This window comes from Penaeus monodon, chromosome 9 (genome assembly GCF_015228065.2).
Source record: "Penaeus monodon isolate SGIC_2016 chromosome 9, NSTDA_Pmon_1, whole genome shotgun sequence".
In the NCBI taxonomy this organism is placed as follows: Eukaryota; Metazoa; Arthropoda; class Malacostraca; order Decapoda; family Penaeidae; genus Penaeus; species Penaeus monodon.
In genome coordinates, this window is record NC_051394.1 from 47,051,502 (window position 1) to 47,069,736 (window position 18,235).

Below are 18,235 nucleotides of genomic sequence, written 5' to 3' on the forward strand. Positions count from 1 at the left end.
AACCCCAGCATTAACTTCAATTTTTGTATTATTGTAAAAGGGTTGCAAGAAATAAAATAATACAATGATTGGCCACAATTTACCTAGTGAAATAAAATAATAATCTAATATTTAAACTAGATCGAAATAATGAACTATGATACTAATAGAACTATTAACAGGAAAGTGAGGTAAAAAAATGATGTGTGAGTAATAAATTCTAACAATTAGCATTATATTATTTGTATGATATTAATAATAATTATGAAAGTGTATAAGATATTAATTCAAGTTTATAAAAACTGGTCTTAATGAAAAGTTAAAATAAAAAAATGAGAAAAATAGAATAAGTAGATGATCAGATAAAAAGAGGAAATGTTATAAAAAACGAGAAAGCAAGAGGACATAGTGAAAATGAGAGGAGTGAATATGGAGCAAAGAGTGGATCATTTTCTTCTAAAGAAAGGCGCAGATCAGTATGTCCAGCGTATATACAACTTTGAAATAAAGCTATGTGGGGAAACTGTTTATCATGTGATTTAGTTTGGCAGCAGGATAGGAGTTATATCATAGAAGTACGTTAAATGGAAGAGAGGAAATTTTAGGAAATCATGGTCGGCGTTCTATATTATTTGTTTGATTCAGTTGTTACGCCTTCCATATGTGTCAGTGCCCCTTACCACACTATACGTCGATTAGAGAACACCATCATACACAATCATACAATTGTCACTTATCTATGCACACAACACACAGCATTTACACATGATACAGCCGTTTCTATATCTTACTCCCAACTCCACTTGCTACACAGATTACGCTAATACATTATCTCGCGAATTAATCAATAACTTTTCTCATTGTTCCTATGTCACTTAAATACAGACACACTTCTACCTATTCAGTCTACAGCCATTACATTTATTATTAATTTACTTCCCATCAAATTTTCTTCTATAACTCTATAACCTCCACCCATCTATCTATTTGTTATATTATATCCGTGACGTCCTGTGTCGTAATGCCGTTGATGCTGTGTGTGATGTATGGTGAATTCGTATTGAGAGCGAAGTCAGACTGCAATGGATGTGTAAAGGCAGTTGTCCGTTGGTGCGTGTTGTTTGTGTGAGTGTGTGTGTCTGTGAGGCTTGGGATTTGTGTCTAGTTTACGATTTGTTGTCCTGAAACATTTTTCCTTTCAATGTTGAATATTCGAACATATTCCCGTCTGTTTACACCTAAGGAATATTTACTTTTTTATACTTCATATTTATATCCGAATTACTATTATGTTATATATTACTCTATACCGTCCATCTAAATTTATTAAATGGTCTTACTTCATTCCAATATTTTTTTTTTTAGTGCCGTTTAGTGGTAAGTGACAGGTTTGTTCGCTGCGCCTTCTCCTTTATAAGATTATGAGTCCATTTGTTATTGAATTTTTATACATGCACTTTGGATCACTGTATCTCTTGCTAATTCGGATATTTGTATGGTTTTAGTATTTGATATTAGTAACTTTATTTTTTTTCTTTTATTACATATTGTTATTATCATACAATTATTTTATCTTATTATATATTACAATATTATATATATTTTATTATTATTATTATTATTAGTATTTATTTATTATATATAAAAATTTTTCTTATTATTACTTATTTTGTTATATTACTATTATGTAGTATTATTATTCATATTATATTATTATTATTATTTTTATATTATTATTAGTTACATTAATATTGTTTTATTATACATTTTACTTTTTCTGTTCTCAGCATGTTCTGACATAACGAAAACAAATTGTAAACTTCATCTTGACTTTTTCAGGCAACTTTAAAAACAAAATATGATGAACGCGGGGACATAATATTTGTATCAACTAGGCTGTAATTGGATTAATCTTCTATTATAATTTGTTATATATGAATATTATATTTAAATATATATTGCAGTGTTACATTTGAAACAACTGATAATAAAAGACATATGATCTACCTTTTACAACACGATAACAAACATAATATCGCTAATATATATATAAACATAATCATGTAAAATATTCATTTTATATATAATATATTATATTGAATATGAATTAATTAATGTGTATGTACATATCATTATTATATGTGTGGTATGTACATGTGTGTGTGTGGTGTGTGTGTATTGTGTGTTGTTCTTTTCTTTGCTTTGCTACTTCTCGTGTAAACTCCTCATCATATGTCTCTCTGCAACAAAAAATAGGCTACATTATCAATATTATGATGTATTATATTGTGTGGGTGTTTCGTGTTACAAAACTAAGTTACACCCTACGCTAAATACAAAGAGAAAGCGTACTGCCTATTGCTAATTAAGCTACTAATAGACTATGTAAAATATTTATTAATTTATTATGCTACAATTTCATTATAAAAGTGCATATTATAAAGAATTTTTGTGTATATAATCGTTTAAGAGAAATTTTATGACTAATTTAAATATATACTTATATATTATTTATTGATTGTAATAATAAAGCTGATAATATATATTTTTAATATTATATATCACTAATAAATTATAATATATTAATATATTTATTCTTACATATATAATATAATAAGTAGCGTGTGATTGATATATAGAAAAAAAAAAAAAAAAAAAAAAAAGAAAAATTAGTGTATATTATTTATTGCTATATAATTTATAGATATATAATAATATATATACAGAGACAAAAATACTACCATTATTAAAAGTATACCAGAGGCTGTAATCATGCCAATTCCAAAAAACTTGTAGATTAAAGGAAAAAGCTGAATTACTACAGGAAAAAATTGTAATCTTTGATAAATTTTGAAAGCCTTCAGACAGAAACTAACTGAGATAGGATTTATGCGCTCAATTTATAAACTGCTGTTTATCGGATTTCGTTTCCTGACTCACTCTCATCTGAATAGTGTCGATTGGACAATTTTAATTTTCAAGTGGGATTTTTGTGAGTTCGGATATAAATAGATAATGGGTTTAGTTATTAAATTATAGAATAAAATTATGGGAAGTAAATTACAAATTTTAATCGTATTAGAACTGAGATAATAGGTTAAAGTGGTCTGTATCTTTAATTGAAAAAGGAAAACAAAGAAAAAAAAATAAATACGAAAAAAAAAAAATTAAAGGCTAATCTCGTTACAAGAATAATTATATATATAATAGAAATGTATATTAAATGCTTGTATTTATCACTAAGAAATACCTATTGATGCGATAGAATGGATCCCTAACTCATAGCTAAATTCACAGAAAAGGTCTTGAAGAAAGTACATAAGGCGTGACTCAACTTTGCAATCAAAAAATAATGAACAGCGAAAGTTGATCTTCCTCAAGAAGGACTTGTACCACAAGGAATAACTTGCTTTATATGATTACCTTGCCTGCGTCATAAGTCTAATTCGCTGTTCGTTCCCCACTAGCTAATTCATTGATAACTTTAGGTATTATCCAGTATACATTTCTTCGTTTTACATAGTTAAGATGAATATCGACCTTTGCTCCCATATTCCATACCCTCTCATTTTGATTGTGGGGTAATTATCATATTTTATTTAACATTCATCTTTACTTCTCGTCTCTTCTCTTAATACATAGAATACAGTTAATATTTAAATTTTTGGCACGAGACATGTTATAAAATGAATTTTCCAACATGAAGTTGGAGCAAAATTACAACGGACAATTTAAAGTGACTAGTTGTTACACTTTTAGGAATTACTTGACGTACACCATCATGATTTTTTACCCTAACTCTGTAATAGTCTGTGGAAAGGTATCCATAGAAAATAGTACAGAGCGAATAAAAAAAACGCATCTAGGACAAAGTAAATCAGGCCACATTGTTAATCAAATTACATCTTACAACACTAGTACAGATAAGCATCACATAATGGAAGTTAATATTAAGGAGTTTCTTTCTCACTATCTCATTCCACTTGCCCTGCAATTTTTTTTTTAAGCAATATCTTACTATTCATACAAATTTTAGATTCATTTTACCATGTCAGAAATGATTTTAGCGCAAAAATGGAGCTCCAAATGACTACCGATTAACTGGAGCGTTTAATATTTTTATTAACATTAGTTTTCCCAGAACCACCACTAGAAACAATAGCAGTTATATTTAAATGAGGATAGAGACCCAGTAAGAATAAAGAGAGAGATAGAGAGAGAGAGAAATAGCAACAAAGGAAAAGAAAAAACAAAGAGACACTTTGCATAGAGAATTGAGACGATAAAAACAGTATTTCTTTTTACCCATCAGTAGAGATAGGGTGAGAAGGATAAAGAGTCAAGTCAGATCTGTAAAGAAACGAGAATTTTGTGACAACAGATAAAATTTAGGCCACATGTCGCAACATAAATTACACTTGCAACCCACAACACGATAAGACACAAGAAACGGACAATATAACATTCCCCAAACAACTCACAATTATATAATATATTTAATAATATGCTTATATATATAAAAATAGATACATTTGATGACATAAGACAGAAAAGTTTTAAAGGCGAGAAAAAGACGGTTGAGATAAGAGATGGGAGAAAAAAACAGAAAAGAGAAAAAGAACATTACAAGTAAAGTATGAGAAGATAGGAGAAAGAAAAAGAAAAAAAGAGCCAGGGAATCTCAACACCAAAGAAAAAAAGCATACTGGAAAAAGGAGAAAGAAGGAAGTTTTTGAGGCAGAAAGGTAGTATGCATGGCATTCGAGTCTAGAAAGGTGAGGATGGGGGAAGGGTTAGGAAGGAGAGGAAAAGAAGGAGCAGAAGGAGCGAGAGTAGGGAACATACGGGCGAAACTGAGGTAGCGTAGGTACGGCACAGGGAAAAGGAGGACGAGGAGGTAGGGACTAGGGAAACGTACGTAGGAGGGGCAAGGCTAGGTACAGCACAAAAGTAGGTAGGAGGAAGGGTAGGGACTTAGGTAAAGTATATATATAGGTAGGGTAAGATTAGGGGAAAATGAGTAGGAGGCGATAGGTAGGACTAGGAATAGAGAAGGAGAGGAGGAAGGGACTAGGGGAAAGGTGAGGTAGGAGAGTAGGGACAGGGTAAAGGTGAGAGAGGAGGAAGGGTAGATAATCGGTGAAAGGTAGTATTTAGGAGGGTAGGACTCAGGGAAAGTGAAAGAAGGACCAGGAATACGGCACCTAGGAAAAAAAAAAAGTTAGGAGGAATAGGGATAGGTAGCGAGTTTTGGAGGTCGTGCTAGGCCCGGGGTCAAGCTGAGGTATTGAGGTAGGTAGGGATGGGGAAAAGGGGTAGGAGGGAGGGTAGGGACAGGGAAAAGGTGAGGTAGGAGGGGAGGGGTAAGGGACTAGGGGTAAGGTGAAGGTAGGAGGGGAGGGAGGGACCGGAAAGGGAGTAGGAGGTAGGGGAGGGACGGGGAAGGTAGGTAGGAGGGTAGGGAGGCAGGGAAAGGGGAGGAGGAGGAGGGTAGGGTGGGAAAAGGGAGGAAAGGAAGGGGTAGGGACTAGGGGAAAAGGGTGAGGTGGAGGAGGGGGGGATAGGGGAGAGGGTGAGAGGCGAAAGGCGTTAAAGGAGAGGGAGGGGAATGGAAGAAAGAAGGGGAGGGTAGGGAAGATGAAGGAAGAAAGAAGAGAGAGAAGGTAAGGGGAGAAGAGAGGAAGATGGGAGAAGGAAGGAATGAATGGGGGGAGGAAAGGGTGAAATGGTTGACTTTGGGGAGCAATTGGTGTTTTTTTTGCTGAAGAGAAACTGATTAAAGAAGGAATGGGGTAGGAGATAGACAATGTAGCAAGTTGCATGGAAGAGTAATAAAATAATAAAGAAGCAAAGAGGTTTGGAGAATGAAAAAAATTAGAAAGATCAGACGGGTCAGGTAAACTGATTGACATTTGGTGCAAGCCTAGTTACTTTTTTGTTAGCTCAGTAACTAGATACCCGTTCAAATAGCTTAACAAAGTAATGATACTAAAAAATGCTAAAAATAAATAATAAACAATGTTAGATATATTATGTAAAGCAATATATATATGCAACTTTATATTATATCAATTAGATATATATATATAATCATATTAGTAATATAACATATCAGCTACAATATTATGGGAATCTGTTTTTTTTTATTTACCTTTTTTTTACATAGCATTACAAACAATATTTATCTTAAACAAATAAAGAAAACGAACCTATCTTATTACATAATTATATATTACTATATTTTATATATAAATGATATATATATATATATTCTATATATACATACAAGGCAATCATAAAGGATTTTTTTTTTATTTTTTTTTTTTTTTACCTGATTCTAAAATTTTAAATCTTAAAGAACACCACGGTTTAACCTTGCGTTGTCTTTATACAAAGTACGCTATTCCGTTTTTTTTCTGAAATGTGCGTAGCTGTTAACTTATACGTTTCTAGTAAATACTGGCAGATATAGCATAGATGGGTATAGTATTAACATTCGGAATTACGATACTTAATTTTAAAACATACAATTATATTTATATATATTATATATGATAGAAAGGTATAACTGCTATTCGAGTTTTAAGCTCGATGGTGCGTTGTTGTATTGACACGTTTCTGTAAATGTGGTGCTTATGCATGTGTATGTGATAGTAGTTGGGTATGTGTGTGTTGTATGTTGTGTCTATGTACTATGTGTATTGTATATATGTGTGTGTATTATATAGTGATGTGTGTAGATGATATATTGTTATGCGTGGTGTGTGGGGGTATGTGTGTGTGCGTGTGTGCGTGTGCGTCTCACGTGCTGCCGATTGTTGTTTGCGTTGCGGGTTGTTAATGTTTTTTGTTGTCTTGTTTGTTGTCTGTTGTAGTGTGTGGGTTGCGACGTACGTATGTGGGAGAGTAGTGTGCATGGTCATCAGCGACCACACAAGATTGCTTGCAGGCAATGACACTTTTAATTCTTTTTTTTACATGTATTACAGATATGTCTGCTTATGGTCGTCACTAACTATTTGTGATAATTTACTTTTGGGTTTGCATTCGCTAGGGGGATATCAAGTCAAATTCTTGATCGTGATCAGGCCATATAATTCAAGCGTCTGCAAAGTAATCTACATTTTTTTTTTCCGTTGCCATCTGATAAAGGACCGATATAGTAAAGATTTCGACATATAACAGCATAACATTATATCAATATATCTTTTAAAAGCAAAGGTTACATTTCTGTGACAAGATTTCGTCATAAATAAAAAGATTACATTTATATAACTCTTTTTTTAAAAAGAAAGAATATTGTTTCATTCCTTATTTCCATGCAACAGACAATCTTCGATACGTAGACTCTTTATTTTTTATTGAAACATAAATAAATTTTTTTCTTTCCTGCATTCTCGAACCAATCTCGACAGGTGGAATGTAGTTGCAATTGAAAATAAATAATGTCTCTTCTTCCAACCTTCGAATAGGTTTTTATAAAGAGATAATAATACTCCTTTTTTTTCATGAAGCAGTTATCCATAGTCTTTCAATCCGTCAGAAGATGTTTCTATAAAAAATGTAATAGTACCCTTTTTTTTCTTTCTGTGCACATTATTTTCTTGTACGCACTGATAAAACAGCCGACTGTATCGGTAAACCATTCCCAATTAAAGTTGGCCTAGTTCTTTTAGTTTCTCCTGTATTATTATATCGTAACATAATTTCTCAAAAAAGCTTTTCGTTGATGGTTTAATTTCATCTTTCTGCCTATAATATGATGTATGACTTTAATATTGTCATCAAGGACATTCTTTCTTAATACATATGACTTTCGATTATAGTGATGGTATGATAGCCGTCAGTCCAAATTTTCTTCGCCTAACTAGAATTCCTCGCAGTATAGTGGTGATAGTGTCACGGGAACCGGGATTCGATTCGCACGGTAACACTTTCTGCCACCAAGTCCCAGTGGTGACTATCTGGAAGCTGGTGATTATGGAAACGTATAAAGGGTCATCTGCATTTGAGCATATCTCTGGAAGCTGATGTTAGTTGAATTCATTTCTAATGAATATGCAGTTTTTTCTTCCATCAGTGACAATGCGCCGCTTATTAAGATATCCTTGGGCTATACATAAAGTATACAGATTTTTCTCCCAATAGGTTGACAATTGCGCAAATTCAACGAAGCGGGTTATGAAAAGGACTTGATACTATATATCAATTTGTTTACACTAATCATAGAAGTGATGTTGTATTAAAATTTTAAGTTAAATGATATTCCTGTTGACGATAAGAAATTTATAATTGACTTATTTATTACAATTTTAGTTTAAGAATAGTTGTCCTTAATTGGTATTTATCAACAGCTATATGAACTAGTACTAAAAGGCCTCAACTGAAAACGCCCCATCAAAAAAGAAAGAAAAAAAAAGACGAAAGAACGAAAAAAAAAAGACCTAAAAGACCGAGGTTGACATCCAATCCTAACCTCCACTTCTACTGTTCCACCTTTTCAGTTCTCACCTCCTCTTCTATCCTTCCTTTTTTTGCATTCAGTTTATTCCCTTATCGTATTCTCGTGCTTGTACTTCACCTAAAGTCCGTATCGTAAGTGTCCGTAGGGACAGTATGATGTGGTGACGTGTAATGATGTGAGCTATTGTGGTGTGTGTGTGTGTGTGTGTGTGTTGTGGTGTGTGTGTTGTGTGTGTTTATTCAGATATATACATACACCTATTCATTTATTTATGTATATATATGTATACACAGAGATACAGACAACAGTAAAAAGAAAACAAACAAACAAACAGACTACTTGCCATTGACCCTCTGCTTTTTTTGAAACCTTGGAAGTAGAAACAAAAAAAAAGCTTTTTTCCATCAACACTTTTTTCATTTCTTTCTTGTGCCTAAAGTGTCGCACTAAGTGTTTTTATCATTTTTTTCTAAGGTGTCTGTGGTGTAAATCAACAGCGTCTATTCTTCATTGCTTGTTTTTGCTCTTTTTTCTCTCTTTCTAATGTTTTTCACTTTCTTCTGCTTCTTCTTGTCTCTTTTTCGGGATTTATATATATATATATATATATATATATATATATATATATATATATATATATATATATATATATTTACATATGTGTGTGTGTGTAAACACACACACACACACACACACACACACACACACACACACACACACACACACACACACACATGTATGTATATATCTAATATATATATATATATATATATATATATATATATATATATATATTATATACATATACATATATATGTATGTATATATATATATATATATATATTATATATATATATATATATATATATATATATTAATGGTATACGAATTACTGAAGAACAAAAAAGTAACCATGACTAGAAAACTTAAGAGCTTCCTTAACCACCCTTGTTTTCCTCTTTCTAAAGTATCTTCAACAAGCATGGTCCTCTTCGCTAAAATAGTTATATATATATATTAATATATATATATATATATATATATATATATATATATATAGATAGATAGATAGATAGTTAGATAGATAGATAGATAGATAGATAGATAGATATATAGATATACATATATTTTTTTTTTTTGTGAATGCCATGGAAAATAAAGGTGACTTTGAAGGTAAATACGTGTAGGAGATTGTGGTGTCGAGAGGGTATAGTAAGTGAATGATATGAGAAATTGTGTACAAGGAAATTATATTGCATTCAAGGATATGGTTATTATTTCGTTATTGTTTTTCATTCCACAAAATCTTTCAGCACAGCCTGATCTATCTTAAAACTTCATTACCCAGTGACATATAGCGATGTGTGATGCGTTATGCAAGTACGCCAGAATACAGCATATGACATTCCTAGACTTGGCTATAAAAGAGGCCGTGGCAGTGGGAATTCTACAAATATATGGTTATTACTTCTTCGCTATTTGGTTTTCTGTATCTCACATTATGGAGAGCTATCCGATTAATTTCATACAGCTTCGTCATAAGCCAATTACCCTAGGCTGCAAAATGAAGCTCCCTTGATAATAATGTCAATTACTTTTTCTCTTCATGACTCACTTGGCTGTAGGGAGAGTAAATTAATATATCATACATGAATCGAATAATTTACTCTCTTGGACTAAAACCTACGCGTTCATATCCATACAGTCGTTACACTTATATTCTCTTTACCTAATAACTGTCTTTCTGTATATGAATTTGTTGATGTGTTTGTTTAAACAGAGTGAGAGAAATCGATTCTAATATAGTTGATACTCTCATGTTAAACATAAAGGGAAATGAAGCAACTTAAATTACAATACCATTTATTAATATGCTGTCATGCTGCGTTCAGTTTTTAACTAATGAGAAGGTATATGGAAAGCAGAGAACAGAAGCTAAACACACCCCAAAGAATACATGTCTAATAAAGCAAGACAGCGGTTACAGGTGCATGGGATATGTGATATATTTAGGCTTCATATGATAATGTGCATATATATATATATATATATATATATATATATATATATATATATATATATATATATATATATATATATATATATAATATATATATTATATATATTTTAGTTATATTGTTTATTTTTGTGTGTGTGTGGTGTGTGTGTGTGTGTGATGTGGTGTGTGTGGGTGGTGTGAGTGTGGTGTGGTGTGTGTGTGTGTGTGTTGTGTGATGTGTGTGTGTGTGAGTGTGTGTGAGTGTGAGTGTGTAGTTGATGTGTGATGTGTGTGCTATAGTGTAATGTTGTGTATGTATGTTTGTGTGTATCCGATGACAAAACACACATTCTATATCTCACACAACCCCTCACACCACAACTCCTACACAAACCCAAAGCCAAGTCAACAAAACTTGTTCTTTTCTTTCTTTCTATCCTATATACTATATATATATATATATATATATAATATATTATATATATATAATATTAGGAGAGACATGCTTTAGATACTAAAGAAAACAATAAGAACTCTAATATCATGGACTTTTTTTTCAGTAACGATCCACATTCAATATACCATATAAGCTATATTTATATTATAACATACAATATATCAATATCTAAAACATCTATCATAAAATACACTAAAATATAAAAAGATAACATACAGGGTGGAGGTTGGGGGTGGCAGTTGTGTGGGTTTGTTGTTCACCAGTATTTTTATATTTTTTTATTTTTTTTTTTTTATTCGAAAGGAGGAAGAGGTGAAGAACATAAAGAAGAAAAGAAACCTGAAAATAACGTTATTAACCAAATTAAAAAAAATGAAACATATAACCTTTGCACAGAAAATAATAATTAGGAAACAGTTTTTGTACTACACACAAAACAAAACAACCTAATGGCAATAATCAGTCCACATTTTCTCTTTCACTCACACCTCTCACAACATAACACTAATAAAAAGTCCATTATCACATAGAATACAAAAAAAAATATATATATATAATATACAACATACAATCATAAACCCATATCTATCATCAACATACTCATATATATTGCACATTACATTTACAGTTAATATATCATTCCAGTCACCTACGCTTCATTATAGACTGTATTTTGGATGTGTAAGGCATGACTTGTAATACTTCAATAGAAAAGAGAGGTGACTAGATAAAATTGGAAATAAGGTCGTGTTGTTCTTTACATGGATTCACTTTTTTATTCCGTTTTTCTTTGTTTACTTACCCATATGATTACGAAGAACAGTAGTAAAGAGATTAATGTATACAGTGATTATAATAAGTCACTGTTATAAGAAATTAATGATAAAGCTATATTATTAATTATCTATAAAAATCAATATATGAAGATCAAAAATATATAAATTCATTGAGCTAGGTTGGTTATGACGCTGTTGAATTCGGAATTTATAAGTAATAACAACCAGATAAAATGATAGTATATGATTATATGTGATTACTCAGGCTCTTTTATCATGATAGAAATTGTATATGCTGTAACCGAAAAGATGACAAATGAAGGCCTGTAATGAAGTTTAAATAGATATCCTTCTAAATTGTGATGAAAACAAGGATAACGCAATGACCTAATTCAAACTCCTTGAATTATTACCCAACTTGAAAAAGTCTAAAAGTTTACCTAACGAACCTGATTCCATGGCTCACAAAAAAAGAATCATGTATTTAATAAATTTGATCTACTATTCATCTCATACTAGTCGAATCATCTATCTGTTTAAAGATTGATAAATATTATATTATATACATATATATAATACAAATAAAAATAAGCAATGAAGTACTTGTTGATCTAGAGAAAAACCAGGTTTAAGGAGAATCTAAGTTCACATCATTGTACTTTTTTACATAATCGTTATTATATTGTATAATGATATAATATAAATTTTTTACAAAAAAAATACATTATATTATTTATAAAATAAAACTTTTAATAAATATATCTATAGATACTGATTACAAATGGTGTTGGTTACTGAGTGATGAGTGTCGTGGGGGAGTGTTATTTTGTTAACGACTCACTTATCGCTTATTTTCTGTTATATATATAGATATATATAATTTATATATTGATTAATAAATCAGAAAGACAAAAGAAGCAGATGCATTGATAAGCGAAAGGAAGTATACTCTTTCAAGAATAAATAAGTGTTGATTTCACACATACTTAGAAAAAAATTTGTAAAAACTAACTTGCGACTTTAGACAAGAAAGTATCATATAATGTATGAAATGGTTTCGTATTCTCAACTATCCAGGTTCCTTCAAAACAGGAGCAAGAATAGCTTTTTGTGCGCGTATATTTTTCTTGGTCACACCAAAGAAATTAGTATATACTAAGAACGAATAGCGCATGCAAAAATATAACACCACCAACACACGTACGACCCACACACAACACATACAATATATGCTAATAATAAACAGTCTACCTTATTACAGTCCCATGGACACTTACGAATTATTTGGTGTGAAAATGAGCATCGGACACACTGAACGCAATAAAACTAACATAAATAGTACACAAAGGAACACGTGGCAAAAGGTCACCACCGATCACCACGGTATTACCCTGACACGTCACTACTCCACTTCATCTAATCGACGAGCGAATATAGATATTAGTATATAATAATATATCAACTGTCGATATATACCATATTTATATGAAATATATTTTTTCAGAATAAAATAAGAACAACTCATATTATATTACGTACAATTAATATATATATTCAAAAGGCATCCGTAACTAATGCACTCGCGAATAAAGTCGAAAAACCATTGCTTCATAATCAGGTCCATTTTTTAAACCCTGGTTTTTTAAATGTATTTAATGAACAAAAAGTTATACTTTCATGTGCAATCGCTGATACATAAACGTGATGATGTTAATACGCCTTTAATAAAAATGGAATATAATCTTGATATTAGTTAAAAGAGTATTGGTTATTCAGTGCTTTTACGTTCAAAACAATCTTGAAAGTAAAAGAAACAGGGAAAAGTGTTCTGCTGATGACCGGTTCCTACTAACTAAAACCACTATACTAAAATTATATATTAAGAAAATTGAGATATATTATATAATATTAGTTAATGTTACTTTTGTAATTATACTAGCTTTGATTAAATTCTTAGTCAATACTATTGTAGACATAAAAAATTTATCATGTTCATACTGAGTAGATTTTGAAAATAAAGCTAACTTTACATACAATGTAACTATATTGGACATGCTGAAGTATATCCGTTACATCATCCTTTTTTTCTATACAAATTTATTTATATTTTACAGTGCTATCATGCACTGTATTAACTTTATTGAACATCTTCTAAGGAATCAACCCGTCATCTGGTTACAATGCAACAAGTCCCGCTCTCCAACTCCGAGTTCCATCTGAAACATTTATTTTTTCAATCTAATTCTATTCTCTTGTGTTCCTGCCAACCACTTCATCTTTTCCATATGTTAAACACAAAACATTCTCATCACAACTTTCTTGTCCCCCTCAATCATCCTTTCTCTTTACAACATTTTATTGCTCCCTTTTCATTTGTACCGAACCTTCTCACATCTACCTTCCCAAACTATCTACCTCATCCTCTACCTACCATTTTCCCATCCTCCCAATCCTCAGCTGAATCTTCTTATCAACTCAAAAAAATCCATACCTTTTGCACGCTCCTTCTGCCTTCCTAACCTTTTCTAGTCCTATCATACCTGCAGACAGCTCCTGTCGACCAAAGATATTCTACTCACCATATTATCACCCACACTACAACAGCATATCTTACATTAAAAAAGACTCGACAAGGTCTTGGCTAAACTGAATGATGGGACGGATACCATCATCACCTATAACGTAAGCACCTTTTTCAAAAATCCGCATTCTTTCACATAAAAAACACCCGACACGACTAACGGACTCCCCAAACTCTTTTTTGCACGCTTAAAATATTTTTATTATATATTCTTTATATGTATATTATATTATATATATATATATATATATATTATATATATAATTATAATATACATATACTATTATATATATACATATACTTATGTATGTATGGTGTGTGTAGAAACGTGTTGAATACCATGCTAAACCTTTGGCTAAACTCGAATGCAGTCGTGTGCTTCCTTTAAAAGTAGTGCTTGTCTGTGTTGTTTTAAAATTTCTTTATTCGTATTCCCTTTTAACTCTCTCCTTTTATGTGCATATCCTGTCAGTCAGGTATTTCTTCTCTCTTCTTCCTTTTCAGCCTTCTCATTCTCTCTCCTTTTCATCTAACCAAATCTCTCTATTTTTTGCTTAAAGACACAGGTTTACTTGGCTTTCTTTACGGTTCAAATTTTTAACTGTTAAAAAAAAAAAAAAAAAAAATTCTCTTATTTTTGTTTATATATCTTCTCTTATTTTTATATCTATATTTTCCTAAAAGATATTTGTATAATAATATAATCTAATTTTATTGTTGTTAAATTTATTCTTGTCTTAAAAAATTTTGCAGATAATCCATATTGTTTGAATGCTCTTAATACGGTTATCTTTCCACTCTGTATCCTATGTAATGACTGTTGCTACTGTTAAACTTTAAAATTTGTTGCCTGATTATTGTCACAAAGATCTCTTTCTTTAACTATTTAACTAAGTTGCAGAACCTTTGCTTCACACCTATTCAGAACATGGGTAATAAAACATGTTGGCTTGACGTCACAAATCCTAAGCCAATGTACATTATTTGTTCATGTTTCTAGATGTAGATAGCAAAACGTCAATCTAGTTCCACCATGTAACCAGTTACCTGTCCACCCCGTTTTCACTTTTACTCTTTTTTTAAAGGACCGAAGAAAATTAAATGTTAATTAAAATCTCAACCGCCAACTTATCTATGTCTGTCTCATCATTCCCAAAATCGAACCTTCCCAATTCTCACTTACCTAACCGAAGCCCTCTTCTACATCCAAACTTTCACCTTACTTCTCCCCATTCTATGGGGGTTACCATTTCTGTGGATATAGCCTTTATCCGTCTCGTATTTACTCTCAACAATCACTCTTCGTAAAGTTCTTACATCATGTCCCTTCCTTATTATTTTTTCGCCTTCGCCTCTCACCTTCGCCCTTACCTACCTTTCCTCCCCTTTACCTACCTTAGTCCCTACGCTCCCCTCCTACCTCATTTTCCCTAGTCTACCTACCCCCCTTACACCTTTAAAACAGGCCCTACCATACCCTCCTACCTACCTTTTCCCCTCTTACTTACCTTAAAACTTTCCCTGGTCCTACCGTCCATTACCTCATCTTTTCCCTTGTTCCTACCTCCCCTTAACTCACCCCCTACTCCTACCCTATAGGCCTACCATACTTATTTTTCCCCCATCCACCTTTACCTCTACCTCCCTACCCTTCCCACCCTCTCTACTTCCTTTTTACCCTGGTCCTACCCCTACCCCCTAAACTTTCCCCTAAGTCCCTACCCCTACCCCTATTCACGATTTCCCGGCCTACCACCCTGCTACACTTACCCTAGTTACCCTTCCCCTCTACCTCACCTATTCACGATGACCTTCCTCCCTCTACCTCCTTTCCACTAGACCAAGCATTCCGATCCTCCCTTACCATTATCTACCCTTACTCTAACTCACCTTCACCGGTAGTCCTACCTTCCACCTCACCTTCCCTTTAAATATATTACTATACTTTCCCCCTAGTCCCTACCTCTCCTCTACCTCATTTTTCCCTAGTCTACCTTACCCTTTTTACTTTTACCCTTTCCCTTCCTTCTACCTCTTTCCCTTTTAAACCTACCCTTCCCTCTTTGAAACTGACGTTAAACCATAGTACTATCTACCTCCTACACTTTTTCCTAATTTCCATAACCCTACCCTTATAGCTTTTTCAAATAGTCCCATAACTCTTTAAGTTGACTCTATTCTCCCTTCCTCCATAACCCCTTCCTTAACCCGATTAACTGACCCGAAGCATTCATGACTAATGAGCGACTCAAAAAATTTTCGCTACGTCATCACATTATCAGTAAGTGTTTTTTTTAGTTTATTAGGATAGAGATTCCCATTTTTTTTTATTTTGTGCTGAGCTTTCAGGTAAAATAACTTTTTAACGGTTGTATTGCTCTTATCTGTTTTTTTGTCCAAATCTATCTAACCGTCTCTTCTTTGTCTGCCTTCACTATATATGTCATCTACATGTTAAGCTTTAAATAAAAAAATACAATACACACCCCACACATACAATACAACACACAAAAAAACCCCTATGTATATATGTATATGTGTGTGTGTGTATGTGTATTGTGTATGTTGTGTGTGTATGTGTTATCTATTTTGTGATATGTATTGTGTTAGTGTTACTTTATATATCTATTATATATATATTCTATATCCTTATTTATTATCATTATCTTCTCTATCTCTTTCTCTCTTTCTAATAATCTTATTTCTATCATATTCTCTCTTCTTCTTCTATATTCTATCTTTTCTTCTTTTCCTCTCTATATCTCTTTACTATTTCTTCTCATTATTCTCTCGTGCGCTCTCGCTCCCTCTCTTCCTGTCTGCTTTGTGTGTTTTGTTTTCTCTCTCTTCTCTCACTCCTCACTCACATTCTATTTTCTTTATTTTATATTTTCTTTTGGGGACTCATTTTTTCGCAAAAGAGATTTGGGAGAGTTCAAACATAATATAAATTCGTCGAGTAATTTACATAATTGTTTAAAATAAAATGCATGTCAACAATCACACATTAGTTGGAATAACTATTAATATTAATTCATTCTAGAATTTTTCTGTAATGAGGGTTTCCAAGATGTATTTATTTCACGATATTACCTGATTTACCGTCTTGTAAAGGAGATCACTTTTCTTTAAACTATTAACAGTAGTTGCACAATGGAAAACTTGCCAACAAGTTTCAAGGAAAGTGATGGATAAAAATGACGGTGAGTATAATACCTAAGCAAAGTGTCCCACTGTTTTTAGTTGTTAATATTGTGCCAAGGTGTATGAGTTTTATTTTATAAAGATTCGCGAAAAAGTCACACAGAAGCTTTAAATATAAGATTTGAGTATGTCAAGTAGGAGAGGGGAGAAAGAACAGAAATGAAGTAAAAATATGAGAAACGCAACAATAATAGTTAAAATGAAGGGTAGTGGAATATGGGAGCAAAAAAGTGGATATTAATTTATTAACTATGTAAAATATGAACGAACAAAATTGTATGACATTAATAATAATAAATAATCAATAATTAGGCTATGTGGGAATAATAATAATTAATAATAAACTATGACAAGCAAATATTAGTAATTATAATACAAGCAAAGTATTATATGTAGTAAAATGTTTTAAAAGAAGAAAAAATGATCGAGCGTTACTAATTTTGTTTGATGTCATATATGACGCTCTATACAATTCCAAGCCATTACTGCGTATATTAGTGTCAAGTTGAGATAATTATATCGTAACCAAATGGTATATCTTCGTGCTAAAGGAGAAGCTTAAACTGATACAGCCGTTTCATTTTTACTCCCAACTTCATCTTGAACGAGATTACCCTATTACATATTACGACATTAATTTCTTCCTTTTTCAGGTCAATTAAAGATAAGACACACTCTACCATTTTACGGCTATAAATAGAAATTACTTCCCCATCAAAATACTTTCTTCTTCAAAAACCCACAATTATCTGCCATATAAATTATCGGTGACTCC